Source organism: Hemitrygon akajei, chromosome 7, assembly GCF_048418815.1.
Source record: "Hemitrygon akajei chromosome 7, sHemAka1.3, whole genome shotgun sequence".
NCBI lineage: Eukaryota > Metazoa > Chordata > Chondrichthyes > Myliobatiformes > Dasyatidae > Hemitrygon > Hemitrygon akajei.
Window position 1 is genome coordinate 135,440,323 of NC_133130.1, and position 16,266 is coordinate 135,456,588.

General features: G+C 46.8%; 1 long non-coding RNA gene across 1 annotated transcript; it reads right to left on the minus strand.

Moving 5' to 3' along the window:
* Positions 1 to 4,304: 4,304 nt before the first annotated feature.
* Positions 4,305 to 15,091, minus strand: LOC140730952 (uncharacterized). Its single transcript, XR_012099707.1, has 2 exons — positions 14,408 to 15,091; positions 4,305 to 6,604 (listed from the first exon to the last, which is right to left on the minus strand). It is a non-coding gene; the product is annotated as an uncharacterized lncRNA (long non-coding RNA).
* Between the last annotated feature and the right edge of the window lie 1,175 nt (positions 15,092 to 16,266).

Genomic DNA, 16,266 nt, shown 5'->3' on the forward strand with positions numbered 1-16,266 from the left:
TGTCCCCTTGGCCTGACCCTACACCCACACACATCTGTCCCCTCTGCTGACCCTAGACCCACACACATCTGTCCCCTTGGCCTGATCCTACACCCAGACACATCTGTCCCCTCTGCTGATCCTACACCCACACACATCTGTCCTCTCTGCTGACCCTAGACCCACACACATCTGTCCCCTCTGCTGACCCTAGACCCACACACATCTGTCCCCTCTGCTGACCCTACACCCACACACATCTGTCCCCTTGGCCTGACCCTACACCCACACACATCTGTCCTCTCTGCTGACCCTAGACCAACACACATCTGTCCTCTCTGCTGAACCTAGACTCACACACATCTGTCCCCTCTGCTGACCCTACACCCAGACACATCTGTCCCCTCTGCTGACACTACACCCACACACATCTGTCCCCTCTGCTGACCCTAGACCCAGACACATCTGTTTCCTCTGCTGACCCTAGACCCGCACACATCTGTCTCCTCTGCTGACCCTACACCCAGACACATCTGTCCCCTCTGCTGACCCTACACCCACACACATCTGTCCCCTCTGCTGATCCTACACCCACACACATCTGTCCCCTTGGCCTGACCCTACACCCACACACATCTGTCCCCTCTGCTGACCCTAGATCCACACACATCTGTCCCCTCTGCTGACCCTACACCCACACACATCTGTCCCCTCTGCTGATCCTACACCCACACACATCTGTCCTCTCTGCTGACCCTAGACCCACACACATTTGTCCCCTCTGCTGACCCTAGACCCACACACATCTGTCCCCTCTGCTGACCTTACACCCACACACATCTGTCCCCTTGGCCTGACCCTACACCCACACACATCTGTCCTCTCTGCTGACCCTAGACCCACACACATCTGTCCTCTCTGCTGACCCTAGACTCACACACATCTGTCTCCTCTGCTGACCCTACACCCAGACACATCTGTCCCCTCTGCTGACCCTACACCCACACACATCTGTCCCCTCTGCTGACCCTAGATCCACACACATCTGTCCCCTCTGCTGACCCTACACCCACACACATCTGTCCCCTCTGCTGACCCTAGACCCACACACATCTGTCCCCTTGGCCTGATCCTACACCCAGACACATCTGTCCCCTCTGCTGATCCTACACCCACACACATCTGTCCTCTCTGCTGACCCTAGACCCACACACATCTGTCCCCTTGGTCTGATCGTACACCCAGACACATCTGTCCACTCTGCTGACCCTAGACCCACACACATCTGTCCCCTCTGCTGACCCTACACCCACACACATCTGTCCCCTCTGCTGACTCTAGACCCACACACATCTGTCCCCTCTGCTGATCCTACACCCACACACATCTGTCCCGTCTGCTGACCCTACACCCACACACATCTGTCCCCTCTGCTGACCCTACACCCACACACATCTGTCCCCTTGGCCTGACCCTACACCCACACACATCTGTCCCCTCTGCTGACCCTACACCCACACACATCTGTCCCCTCAGCCTGACCCTACACCCACACACATCTGTCCCCTCTGCTGACCCTACACCCACACACATCTGTCCCCTTGGCCTGACCCTACACCCACACACATCTGTCCCCTCTGCTGACCCTACACCCACACACATCTGTCCCCTCAGCCTGACCCTACACCCACACACATCTGTCCCCTCTGCTGACCCTACACCCACACACATCTGTCCCCTCAGCCTGACCCTACACCCACACACATCTGTCCCCTTGGCCTGACCCTACACCCACACACATCTGTCCCCTCTGCTGACCCTAGACCCACACACATCTGTCCCCTCTGCTGACCCTACACCCACACACATCTGTCCCCTCTGCTGATCCTACACCCACACACATCTGTCCCCTCTGCTGACCCTACACCCACACACATCTGTCCCCTCGGCCTGACAATACACCCACACACATCCGTCCCCTCTGCTGACCCTAGACCCACACACATCTGTCCCCTCTGCTGACCCTACACCCACACACATCCGTCCACTCTGCTGACCCTACACCCACACACATCTGTCCCCTTGGCCTGACCCTACACCCACACACATCTGTCCCCTCGGCTGACCCTACACCCACACACATCTGTCCCCTCAGCCTGACCCTACACCCACACACATCTGTCCCCTCTGCTGACCCTAGACCCACACACATCTGTCCCCTTGGCCTGACCCTAGACCCAGACACATCTGTCCCCTCAGCCTGACCCTACACCCACACACATCTGTCCCCTCTGCTGACCCTACACCCACACACATCTGTCCCCTCAGCCTGACCCTACACCCACACACATCTGTCCCCTCTGCTGACCCTAGATCCACACACATCTGTCCCCTCTGCTGACCCTACACCCACACACATCTGTCCCCTCAGCCTGACCCTACACCCACACACATCTGTCCTCTCTGCTGACCCTACACCCACACACATCTGTCCCCTCAGCCTGACCCTACACCCACACACATCTGTCCCCTCTGCTGACCCTACACCCACACACATCTGTCCCCTCAGCCTGACCCTACACCCACACACATCTGTCCCCTCTGCTGACCCTACACCCACACACATCTGTCCTCTCTGCTGACCCTACACCCACACACATCTGTCCCCTCAGCCTGACCCTACACCCACACACATCTGTCTCCTCTGCTGACCCTACACCCAGACACATCTGTCCCCTCTGCTGACCCTACACCCACACACATCCGTCCCCTTGGCCTGACCCTACACCCACATACATCTGTCCCCTCTGCTGACCCTAGATCCACACACATCTGTCCCCTTGGCCTGACCCTACACCCACACACATCTGTCCCCTCTGCTGACCCTACACCCACACACATCCGTTCCCTCTGCTGACCCTAGATCCACACACATCTGTAACCTCTGCTGTCCCTACACCCACACACATCTGTCCCCTCGGCCTGACCCTACACCCACACACATCTGTCCTCTCTGCTGACCCTACACCCACACCCATCTGTCCCCTCTGCTGACCCTAGACCCACACACATCTGTCCCCTTGGCCTGACCCTAGACCCACACACATCTGTCCCCTCGGCCTGACCCTACACCCACACACATCTGTCCCCTTGGCCTGACCCTAGACCCACACACACCTGTCCTCTCTGCTGACCCTAGATCCACACACATCTGTCCCCTTGGCCTGACCCTACACCCACACACATCTGTCCCCTCTGCTGACCCTACACCCACACACATCCGTCCCCTCTGCTGACCCTAGATCCACACACATCTGTCCCCTCTGCTGACCCTACACCCACACACATCTGTCCCCTCGGCTGACCCTACACCCACACACATCTGTCCCCTCGGCCTGACCCTAGACCCACACACATCTGTCCCCTCTGCTGACCCTACACCCACACACATCTGTCCCCTCTGCTGACCCTACACCCAGACACATCCGTCCCCTTGGCCTGACCCTACACCCACACACATCCGTCCCCTCTGCTGACCCTAGACCCACACACATCTGTCCCCTCTGCTGACCCTAGACCCACACACATCTGTCCCCTCTGCTGACCCTACACCCACACACATCTGTCCCCTCTGCTGACCCTACACCCACACACATCTGTCCCCTCCACTGATCCCAGTTTCTATCCTTGCTCAGCCTTGCAGCTGCCCCTGAATCCGTGTGAGCTCCACACCTCATGTTGCAAACTCTTTCTGTATTTGTAAAAAATCTATGAAATTTAGATCTTGCTGTTACAAGGATTTCTCCTCATTGTCAATGTAACCGGCAATAGTTAGTTATAAATCCACTCTGTGTGAATCAGTACATAGTTAGTGATGTGAAGATGGAGTGGTTGCAGTCCTTTTGTGATGCAGTTAAACCAGCTGTGAAATAAATCTCTGTGGATGTGAGAACAGGAGATCTTGAGGAGGAACAGATGCAGGGATTTATGATTAGGCAGTGATTTCCAAAGTTATCTGAAATATCAGAGATATGAACCTCAAAGCAAAAACAATCTTTAAAGAGATTTCTATGGAGAAAAGCTTAGCAGAAGGAAGCACAATGTGCAGACTCCTATGAATCCACTGTATATATGAATTTGGTGTTTACAGAATCTTCTTTCGACCTCACCAGCTTCAAGCCTTGATACCAATCCGTTTTTGTTTCAGATTTTCCCACATTACTTATTTAAAACATTTCTCTTCAGTACGTTCTCAGATGGCACTCTGAGGAGAGGTAAAAAGTGAAGAATGTTTTGCAGATTAAATAAACGTAATAACAATCATCTGCTTGCGAAATTTTAGTCAATCTCTACAAATAAATCACAAAATATATTAAAGTGAGGAATTAACACTGATTACTTTGTAATAAATTCGTCCAAATATAATTTGTATCGTTCTCTAAGTAGAAAACACAGCTTGATAATGTGCAACATTCATTATATAAATGGTTAAGAACAAAGAGGAAATGTATTTATTCAATCGTCAACTTCTGTCACATTATTGTGTTGTATTTCATGAAGATGACTTCCTTTATCAAAGAGGGTGTGAACTTGAAATCAAAATTGTCTTTGGCCTTCCTTTTGTATCGTTAGGTAAGTTAGCTCAAATCAGCAAAGAGTTCAGGGTTTGTTGACCAGTTAAAGTTTGCAGGAACTCTTTGTCGGTCACAGTCACAATGATCTGTCTAGCTTTTCCTAGAGATGAAGGTTCTACGGTGGAAGCATCAGCCACTGTGCATTATTACTCACGGTACGAGTTTGAAGTGTCACAGCGCGTACCAAAAGTAATAATGGACCGTCACTGACATGTTATCCTTCCTCTCAGGCAAAACTGGTCTGGGATTTTAAAATATTCTCGATGAGTTTTCAGAAATCTGCTGAAGAATATTTACTTTGGTTTCTTCATTCGCTGCATCTGAGCACAGAAGCACATTTGTCAGTAAAGTGACCCAGGTACCAGTAAGTCCACTCCTTGTGGACCAGTAGAAATCCACTGGACCAATGCCAGGTGTGGCTGTGCAAAGCCTCTTCACTTCATCCTTCTCTCATACTGAAGATGTCTGCTGATTTCTCTGGACCCAGCCAGTGTTGGCTGCCATGGATTCTGAGGATTCTTAAGAGGGCTCAGGAAGTCTAATTGCCTCGAGCAGCTTGGTTTTCCTCCTTGAACTTTGATACCTGTGGTCATATGGAGTTTGCTCAGCAGAGGAACAGGCCCATCACATCCATGTCAAACTTTTTTCCCATCTACACTAATCTCATTTCCCACCTACACTAATCTCATTTCCCACCTTGGAACCTTGCCTCCTTGAGTGTCTATCTAAATTTGGTTGTATATGATTCCACCACCTCCTCTGGCAGTGTGTTCCAAGCAAAGGCCACTCTGTGCAGAGTTTTCTCTCCTTCAATCCACTTTGACGCTCCTTCTTCTTGTCTTGGACTTCTACCCTCATATTTTGATAGTGGTTAGCTTTGAATTAGGGAGGGCAGGACCTCCATAACAACAATGAAGAGGTAATGAGACCTGCATTAGACGGTATGAAGAGAAAGGGAGCTTCTGGTTTTAATTGTTTGTTCATGGGACGTTGATTTTTCGGGATATCCCAAGTGTTCCTGCCGTTCCCGTCAAACCTCTGACCTGAGATATTCCAAGTTGCAGTTGGTCAGTCAGGTACCGGATGAGCTCTGTTCAGACAGTAAATTTCCTTTCCCAAAGAACTCCAGTAAAGGGATTTTTTCTTGCGATGATCTAACAACAATGGGGTCATTCCTAATTCTGGCCTTTATTCAATATCCGCTTTATAATCGGAATACAGATTTTTCAGTCACCGGTCTCCAGGTAAGCATTCCACATTGCTGGCCCCTGTTCCAGTCACTCCAGCGGGAGACTCCTATGGCCCCTCAAGAGAACATGTTTGCTCAGCCTCTCCTGGTAATGTAGCTTAACTCAGGAGCACAGATCTTATTCTCATAAATGTACTCTTGCATTCTTTCCAAGGACCATACATTCTAGGAAGTGGTGGCCAGATCTGCTCCCAGGACTTCAATGTGATCTAATCAGTGCTTGTTATCACCGGAGCAGATGTCGTATTCCAATCCATTAGGTGGAAGCAATAGCATTCTCATAGCCTCTCAGGTGTTGTTTTATCCCACAGCAGCTAAAAATCAATGTATATGAATTCCCAAGACAGAAAATCTGGATGAAGGACTAATCTGATACTGGCAGTGGCAAAATGGTGTTTGACCAAGTATTTAAAAGGTTTGGGTTTGGGCCATTGATACCACCTCCTACAAATGACACCTAGTGTTTGAGGAAAATACTGAAGATTGCTGCAACATTCAAAACAACATCAATGAATCTGGAAAACTGGCATGCAATTCACAAGACACCTGTGCATTTTGGTTGGAAGAGTTAATAAAGGTGTTTCCTGTGGTTCATGTTTTGTGGTATCTGAACAGAGCAGTGAAGTAGGAACTTGGAATCCACAAACCATTAAAAGTAGAGGTTGAATATAAAAAATGCAGATGATGTGAATCAGAAATAAAAAGAGAAAATGCTGGAAGTGCCGAGTGGTTCAGGCAGGATCTGTTGGAGAGAAAACAAAATTATTGTCTCAGGTTAATAACTTCTCCTCAAAAATGTTGGCATTTGTTACTGAAATCAACAAAAAACACTAAACGCATCATTTTCAGAAGTGTCAAGTTCAAAAAGAAATCATTTAAAAATATCTAGGTATATATAAGTATTTGGACAGACATGGACTGATTAAGGATAGTTAGCCTGGCTTTGTGTGTGGTAGGTCGTGTCTATCCAATCTTAGAGAGTTTCTCAAGGAAGTTACCAGGAAAGTGGATGAAGGCAAAACCGTGGATGTTGTCTCCGAGGACTTTAGTAAGGCATTTGACAAGGTCCCACGTGGAAGGCTGGTCAAAAAGGGTCAGTCACTTGGCATTCAAGATGAGGTAGTAAATTGGATTAGAGCTCGGCTTTGTGGGAGAAGCCAGTGTGGTTGCAGATGATGGCCTCTTTCTGGAAGTCTGTGACTAGCGGTGTGCCGCAGAGACTGGTGCTGGGTCCTTTGTTGTTTGTCATCTATATCAATGATCTGGACGATAATGTGGTTAACTGGATCAGCAAATTTGTGGATGCAACCAAGATTGGGGATGTAGTGGAAAGTGAGGAAGGCTATCATGGCTTGCAGAGGGATCTGCATCAGCTGGAAAACTGGACTGAAAAACGGCAGATGGAATTTAATGCAGACAAATGCGAAGTTTTGCACTTCGGTAGGACCAACCAGGGTAGGTCTGACACAGTGAACAGTCGGGCACTGAGGAGTGTGGTAGAACAAAGGGATCTGGGAATACAGGTATGTAATTTGATGAAAGTGGTGTCACAGATAGATAGGGTCATAAAGAAAGCTTTTGGCACATTGGTCTGCATAAATCAATGTATTGAGGACAGAAGATGAGATGTTATGTTGAAGTTGTATAAGACACTGGTGAGGCCTAATTTGAAGTACTGTAGATGTAGGCAAGGTTGAAAGAATGCAGAGAAAGCTTAGAAGGATGTTGCCAGGTCTGAAGGATCTGAGTTACAAGGAAAGACTGAATAGGTTAAGACTATATTCTTTAGAATATAGAAGATTGAGAGAAATTTTGATGGAGGTATACAAAATTATGAAGGGTATAGAGAGGATAAATGTAAGCAGGCTTTTCCCACCAAGTGGTGGGTCATGGCTTAAGGTTCAAAGGTGAGAAGTTTAAGGGGACATGAGGAGAAACTTCTTCACTTAGAGCTTGGAATGAGCTGCCCGCACAACTGGTGCATGCAAACTTGATTTCAACATTTAAGAGAAGTTCAGATAGGTGCATGGATAGTAGGATTATGGAGGACTATGGTCCCGGTGCAGGTCATTGGAAATAGGCAGTTTAAATGTTTTTCAGCATGGACTAGATGGGCCAAAAGGCCTGTGCTGTACTTCTCTATGACTCTATCTTGGATTGACAAGGATTACTTTGTGCAATACATCACACACTGATCATAGAGAGATCAATATAGTCTGGAGGTTGGAGATAGAGAGGATCCCTGAAGAAACAGTGGGAATAATTGATGGGGGGTGGAGGGGGACAGCAGGTGTGTGGGAGCTTGTAAAGGAATTCAAAACCTAAGACCAGCTCATCCAGGGGATACAAGTGAAAGGTATTACCTCAGTGAGGGGTGGGAGTAACAGTTTCTTTCCCCAGGCCATCAGACTCCTCAATACCCAGAGTCCGGACTGACACCAACTTACTGCCCTCTACTGTGCCTATTGTCTTGTTTATTATTTATTGTAATGCCTGCACTGTTTTGTGCACTTTATGCAGTCCTGGGTAGGTCTGTAGTCTAGTGTAGTTTCTTTTCTCCTGTGTTGTTTTTACGTAGTTCAGTCTAGTTTTTGTATTGTTTCACGTAGCACCATGGTCCTGAAAAATGTTGTCTGGTTTCTACTGTGTACTGTACCAGCAGTTATGGTCAAAATGACAATAAAAAGTGACTCGACTTGACTTGAGTGTAGGATTTGGAAAAGAAAAAATGGTCAAGGAAAATTAGTTAAATACTTCAGGGAAAAAGGATGAGGAGAATATATTGATAGGGCTGATTAAGGGAAGAAGGAAGGAGGCTTATGGAGGGTGTAAAGAACAAAACCACCAGCAATTGACCTGTTGTACTGCTCTGAACACTGTGCACTGAATACAAAATGGAACTGAGGTTCATTGCACAACAGAATCTACTTAACGCAGGATCAGCTGCCGCAGAACATTTTACCTGAGTTATTATTACTAGTGTTTTGCCTTGCCGAGTTCAAAGCCTTGAGGCTGGGAAATGCACCTTCACAGAGACTGTACCAAGAATCTTTAGCAAGTGTTATAGCACATTGGATTAATCACCGATAACCCGTGATCATCTTTCACTCTGATGGTTTGCTGGAAATTGGACCTCGCAGGCCATTTCATGCGTGTGAACGGGAGAAAAAGGAAGCAAAGGCTTGCATTCGAAAGAAAGCTCCGGTTTTGAGTGGAACCATTTCTCAGGAGTCCCACACTGCTGTTTCAGTCTGGAATGGAAATGATGAGTTAAAGCATGTAGTACTAATGATGGTGATTAAGTGGGACAGGGGGTCTCTTTGTTGGTAACTAACAGGTGAGTTCCTCGTGTCAAACACGAGGAAATCTGCAGATGCTGGAAATTCAAACAACACACACAAAATGCTGGTGGAACGCAGCAACCCTTCGTCAGGTCTCGGCCTGAAACGTTGACAGTGCTTCTCCTATAGATGCTGCCTGGCCTGCTGTGTTCCACCAGCATTTTAGGTGAGTAATTGTAATCACTGAACATGTGCCCATGGAACAATGAGAATCCACCTGAGATCAGACAATATTGGTCTTGCCAGTTTCGCCAAATAGATCAATACATTAATATATGTGTCCATAGGGACGTGAGAAATCCAAACGCTACAACAGTTAGTCCAAAAGTCTGTTAACGTTTTTAGGGTTAATTTTGATTTTCCTGCTTAGTTGCAATGTGTGATCACTGATTCCTCCCCAGAATATGGCAATGAACCACATTTCTGCCTTCCTGCTTGCTGTAAGCCTCCTACCTTTTAGCAAGTTGCACTTGAATCACATTGTTAGGTGCTAATTATGTCTTGCATAAGTGACTAACAGTTTCAAGAAAGGCAAGTGGCATTAGATCAGCTGAGCAATTAATCCACAAAATAATTAATAAAATTGTGCTTTGGACCCAGATCTTTGTGATATCGACATGGGAAAAAAACATTTAAGGAAGTGAAACCCCTGTATTTACCCAGCTGTTAGCTAAAAGATGGCATTTTATCCACATCTGTGTGCAAACGGGAATCCAGCTGTGAATGTCTGGAATTTGCACCAGCACCATGCAGGTCCCATCCTCAACGTTTCCCGTCCATCTCTTTCAGCATCTCCATCCCTCCAAACATCTGGCCCCTGTGACGAATCTTTAAATATTTAAGAAAATACACACAAGAAAAGGCTCCTACACTCTTTCCATCGAAACTCCAAAACACTTGCCCACACCTCCTGTGGATGTGCTTTATGGAACTGCTCTTTTCCATCCTCGAAGTAATATGAAGCAGTCCTGACCTCACTACTCTCCTGACAACGACCCTCCACAGCTATGCTCTGACTTCTAGAAATGAATACAGAGGCTACTATTTTACTGGGCCTCTGCTTCTTTAACTTCCAGCGATGTGCTTCTGCCCTTTGCAAACCCTGCTCCCTACGAAATGAAACAAAATTATCCACTGCGATTGTCTGAATCCACAGCTTCACCTGCCGGACACGCTCCTGATACTAGGAACACCCAACACAGAAGCATAATGGGCTTCTAACTGGCACTTTAAATCATTTGGTATCCTCAGAATAATGAATAAAATCATCTTTTGGAAAAGGCAGCATCCTTCAGAGATATCCCCTTTGCTCTACACATCCCTCCTCACCTCCTTTGCTACTGAAAACCAACTTGCTTTCTCTCTCTTGCTCGGTTCCGATGAGATGCCTCTCTCTTCACAGATGCTGCCTGACCTGTTAAATGTTTCTAGCATTTTCTGTTTTTTTAAAAAAATTATTACAAGGCACAGAGGGATGTCTAATAGGAGGATAAAATATGTGAAGAACATTCTGGAGTTTTTAAATGAGACATACAGTATATTTTTAGTCAGCTTGGATCAGTTTTGGTTTCTCTATTCCAGGATGGATGTGATGGCTTTAGAGACGATGTGGACGAGGATGTGCCTGGATTAGAGGATATGAGAAATGAGGAGAGGTTGGACAAACTTGGGTTGTCTTCTCTGGTTCAGCGGGGGCTGAGGGGGAGACCTAATACACATTTATAAGACCATGAGGGACATAGAGTATCTGTTATCCCAGGGTTGGAATGTCTAATACCAGAGGGCACACATTTAAAGTGAGGGGTGGGTGGGGGGGGGGAGCAGTGAGTTCAAAGGAGATGTGCGGGACAAGTTTTTTTTACACAGAGGTTGGTGGGTGCCTGAAATGTGCTGCCAGGGGTGGTGGAAGCAGATAAAATAGAAGTGTTTTGGATAGGCACATAACCTATGGCGTAGTGGCATCAGCACTGGGCTTTGAGGTGGTTGGTCCTGAGTTCGAATCCGGCCGGGCCCCAGCAGCGGAAGAAAGGCCGGGCAATTTACCTCCATGAAAACCTGATGGACTATAAATAAGGTCGCCGTGAGTCGACGGTGACTCAACGGCACTCAAGTGTGCTGAGAATGGAGGGAAAGGGGAATTGTGTAGCAGAAGGATTTAGATGTCATGAGCTGAATTTTGTATTTTATTTAGTACAACATTATTAGTGCAAATCCTGTTCTACGCTCTATGAAGATTTTGCAGTTGTTACACGATAGTCATATTCATAATATGTAGAACTGTTGCTACCTAGGAGTAATGGCTTTAGCAATTATTATCCAGGCTTTTTGCTACCCATATGGCACTATAGATTATTAATTGTGTGACATACCACTGTAAATAAAACTGGGCAGTATTGCTTTAACTAAAGCAGCGTCAATGGGTATTTATGCACAGCTGAGAGGGACCAACAGCATCTCTGTTGACTAGCACAGTAACGATGAGCAGCACCCTGACTGATCTTATCCCCTAGTGTGTGAAACTAACTTCACTTGAAAAACTTCACTCAAAAGCAGAAGAGCAAGTCACACAGCCGGATCCTGCCCCGAGCTGCAGATCAGAAGAAGTGTGGAAAAAGTGTAGAGGGCTGTCTGTTTCAGGTAACTAAAATAGAACGAGTTCCGTTATGCACAAAAAAAACCCTTCATTAAAAAAAATAAAGAATTGTGAAAGGAGGGATGAAAATCTCGAACATGAGTTGCTCTCCACGAGTTAACTGCAATTTGCGGGAAAGGTGCAAGTACTTCCAGCTCCAGTAGGTGGCAGATGTGTTCTTTCGTCCCGTCCTGTACGTGGAACTGTTCCCAGTGCGCCAAAGTCACGTGATTTCATGGATTGCTTCACAGATACAAGTTTACATGTTTTCTTGGAATTGTCACAACCTATAAGCCAAATTGCCATAAGTACACCAAGCCTTCCAAATGCATGGAAGCTCCTGTGTTGACTTCTCTCCCCTCACACTCAACATCTCTCCTGACAACAGCCCATTATGTCCATTGAATTGCTGCTTTCTGCCTCTATAGTCCCATGTTTCATTAACTGCAGAAAGTTTATGCCTGGAATTAAAATGGTGAGTTAAATACTAAATAACCGTTCTTTAAAACATAGAAGAATTATCATAGAACATGGAACAGAAGAGTATAGGAACTGGGCTGTCGGACCACGATGCTGTGCTGAATGATAAACTAAATCCTTTCGGCCTGCACACGATCTGTACACAATTGCCACACAATGTTCCGAATAACACGCTTTCCTTGTGATTTAACTAGAAGGGCCAGGCAGCTTGTGCACACTAAAACTATTCCCGAGTGCTCTGGAGGTAGGAAGGTTCTAAGACCAGAATAATAAACAGCTTCACTGCCTCCCTCCCTGCTCTCTGGGACTAGAGCAAAGCTCCCAGGATACAGTCTCCACATGGACTGCAAACTCCTTCCAGTGACCGTTCTTGTGTGAATATCTCATTCAAATCCTGGCCTGACTCTGTATTCACGTGCACACATTTAAAGGTGGTCAGCAGAGTGAGGCAGATGTGCCTCTTTGAGCCGGAGCAACTTCAAGGTCAGGCCCATGAAGCTCCTTGCTCTGGGCTCACTCTTAACTGGTGAATTTAGTTCCTATCTTGGGCAGGACTATCAGCCTTTCAGAACAAACCAACAACTTTTCAACATAGATCGATGGATTAAATAATGGAGAGAGGTTGAACAATTTGGTCCTCTTTACATTGGCAGGACAATGACGGGTGATCTTCTAGAGGTGTATAAAATAGGTGGTGAATATGCACTGTCTTCTACTCAGAGTTGGCAAATCGAGAATCAGAGGGCACAGGTTTAAGGCAAGGAGGAAAAAAATTAATAGAGATCTGAGGGGCAACCTTTTCACTCAAAGGGTGGCCAGTATATTGAATGAGCTGCCAAAGGAAGTGGCGAGAGAAGTCCATTAACAACATTTAAAACATACTTAGAGGAGTACCTGCTCAGGGAAGGTTTAGAGGCATATGGGCCAAATGTAGGCAAATGGGAGTAGCTTTGTTGGGACTGTTGGTCAACATAGACCAGTAAGGCCAAAAGGCCACTTTCTGTGCTATATCGTACAATGAAGTGACTTATGCCAGTAAGCGCCAGTTTCGCAAAAACGCCCGTACCTTTCTGCTTCATTCATCCTACTCAACGTGTTTAAGATAGTCAAAATACCTATAACATTACTAATCCCAGAACTGCCCCCAGTTCAGAGAAAGCCCATCTATCGGGCCAAAATACTTAATACCACCCAGCACGATGGGTGAAAAGCCTTGAGAGAACATCGAGTACCTTGCAGGCAGGAAAGTTTTTGACTGTTAGTGAGCTTCCTTAGTTTGGTTCTCAGAATCTGCTCTTGGACAGCAAAAGCAACATTTACTTAAAGTCAGTCTTCATTTCCAGAGGATTAGAATATAAGAGCAAGGATGAAATGCTGATCATAGTTGGAGTGTTGTGTGTAGTTTTGGGCCCCTTATCTAAGAAAAGACCTACTGTCATTGGAGACGGTCCAGAGGAGGTTCATGAAAATTATTCTGAAAATGAAAGGGTTAATGTATGAGGAGCATTTGATGGCTCTGGACCTATACTCCCCGGAGTTTAGAAGAATGAAGGGGGATTTCATTGAAATCCATCAGTTGTTGAAAGGCCGAGATAGAGTGGACGTGGGAGAGGATGTCTCCTACAGTGGGGGAGTCTAGAGGGCACCGCCTTTCAGAAGAGAGGGAATCCATTTAGAACAGAGATGAGGAGGAATTTATTCAGCCAAAGGGTAGTGAATTTGTGGAATTCATTGCCACAGGCGGCTCTGAAGGCCAAGACATTGGGTATTTTTAAAGCAGCGTTGATAGGCTCTTGATTAGTCAAAGATTACGGGGAGAAGGCAGAAGAATGCGGTTAAGAGGGATACTAAACAGACGTGACGGGGCGTATTCGATGGCTCGATTGGCCCAATTCGGCTCCCGTGTCTTATGATTTTACTGTCAGTGGGTTTGATCGAGGAGGTGAGACCATTGTGGCCAGTTCAGTGATGCCACGGAATGTGAGTAAGAGGTACAAAGAAGCGGACGGTGAGTTAGTGCAGAATCGTGGACGGTGTAGAGCTGTAGATGGAACAGCCCGTGGACAGTTAGTTCAGAAGTGTGGACACATACCCGCTGTGGATGCGCTCCCGTCCCGCCGTTCCACGAACCGTCCTCACGGATTCGCTCCCTCCGCCAGCAGCCCCTGATTTTTTTGTGCTTCATCCGGTGCCGGTTGGTCTATAAATCAGGACGGCCCGGCAATCCGAGCCGGAATTCCGTTACCTGTTGGGATTGATAAAGAGTTCTTGTAACAAACTCTCATCCTGCCGCTGCTAATCTGTGTCTCACAGCGAGCCCACGCTGCTGTATTTATATCACGAACCGCTTTCCCTTTCCGCTCTGGAACAATTTCTGTTCACTGGACTGGGTTATTTTCTTTAACAAACCCTCCCTCTGAAGTCGTCTCTTCACTTGTGAACTTTCCGTACTTTCAGCTGATTTCACAGCAAAGAGCACAGGCAGAGCTAGAATTGTTCACCGATATTGCCCCCTCCCCACCCCTGCCACACGCACAGAGACGGGCACACACATACGCACATCCCGACAGACACACACACACAAACACAGACACACTGACCACGCTAACACAAGCACACACACATACACACACACACTGACCACGCTAACACAAACACACACACATACACACACACACTGACCACGCTACCACGAACACACACACATACACACACACGCACACTGACCACGCTACCACGAACACACACACACACACACACACACACACACACACACACACACACACACACACACACACACACACACACACACACGCACACTGACCACGCTACCACGAACACACACACATACACACACACACACACACACTGACCACGCTAACACAAACACACACACATATACACACACATAACGCACATCCCTACAGACAGACACACAAACACAGACACACTGACCACGCTAACACAAGCACACACACATACACACACACTGACCATGCTAACACAAACACACACACATATACACACACTGACCACGCTACCACGAACACACACACATACACACACACGCACACTGACCACGCTACCACGAACACACACACATACACACACACACACTGACCACGCTAACCCAAACACACACACATATACACACACTGACTACGCTACCACGAACACACACACACACACACACACACACACACACACACACACACACACACACACACACACACACACACACACACACACACTGACCACGCTACCACAAACACACACACACAAACTGACGCACAACTACACACAGATGCACATGCAGATACAGACAAATCGAGCTCACACCCACATTGTGTGTTGCCAGCAGTCAAAAGGTTACAGGTCTCTATTTTCGAGAGGTAATCACGAAATATGAGATAGTTTCCGTTTGAGTGCGCGGGAGAGGGTGACGTGTTTTCGAAGAAAGTTAATGTCTGTTGTGTCAGGTTGGTGTAATATATCCCATAGTTCAAGGGTTCGATCCCAAACTGGATTTGTTTCTAAGATCGAGGATTAAACAACTAGTTTTTAAAAATATTTTCATTGGTGGGAAGTAGTTGGGCATAACCTGGCTACCACGTCTCCAGTCCCCAAACAGAAAGCAACATTTCATTGTCTGCTGAACACCATGAGGCATGCCAATATTGGAAAGGCCCTAAACAAGTAACCCTTTCCTGTAGTCATAGACTATACAGCACAGAAACAGCCGGACCAATCCATGCCATCCACTGTGGCCACCCAACATGCCATGCTCAGCTCATATCCCACTAAACCTGGCCCCAAATATACCTATGCAAGAGCTTCTTAAATGATACTATTGTACCCACCTCAATCACTTTCCTTGGTAGCTCGTTCCATATAATCATCATCTCCAGCATGAAAAAGTTATCCAGGTCCCTTTTAAATCTTTTTCCCTCT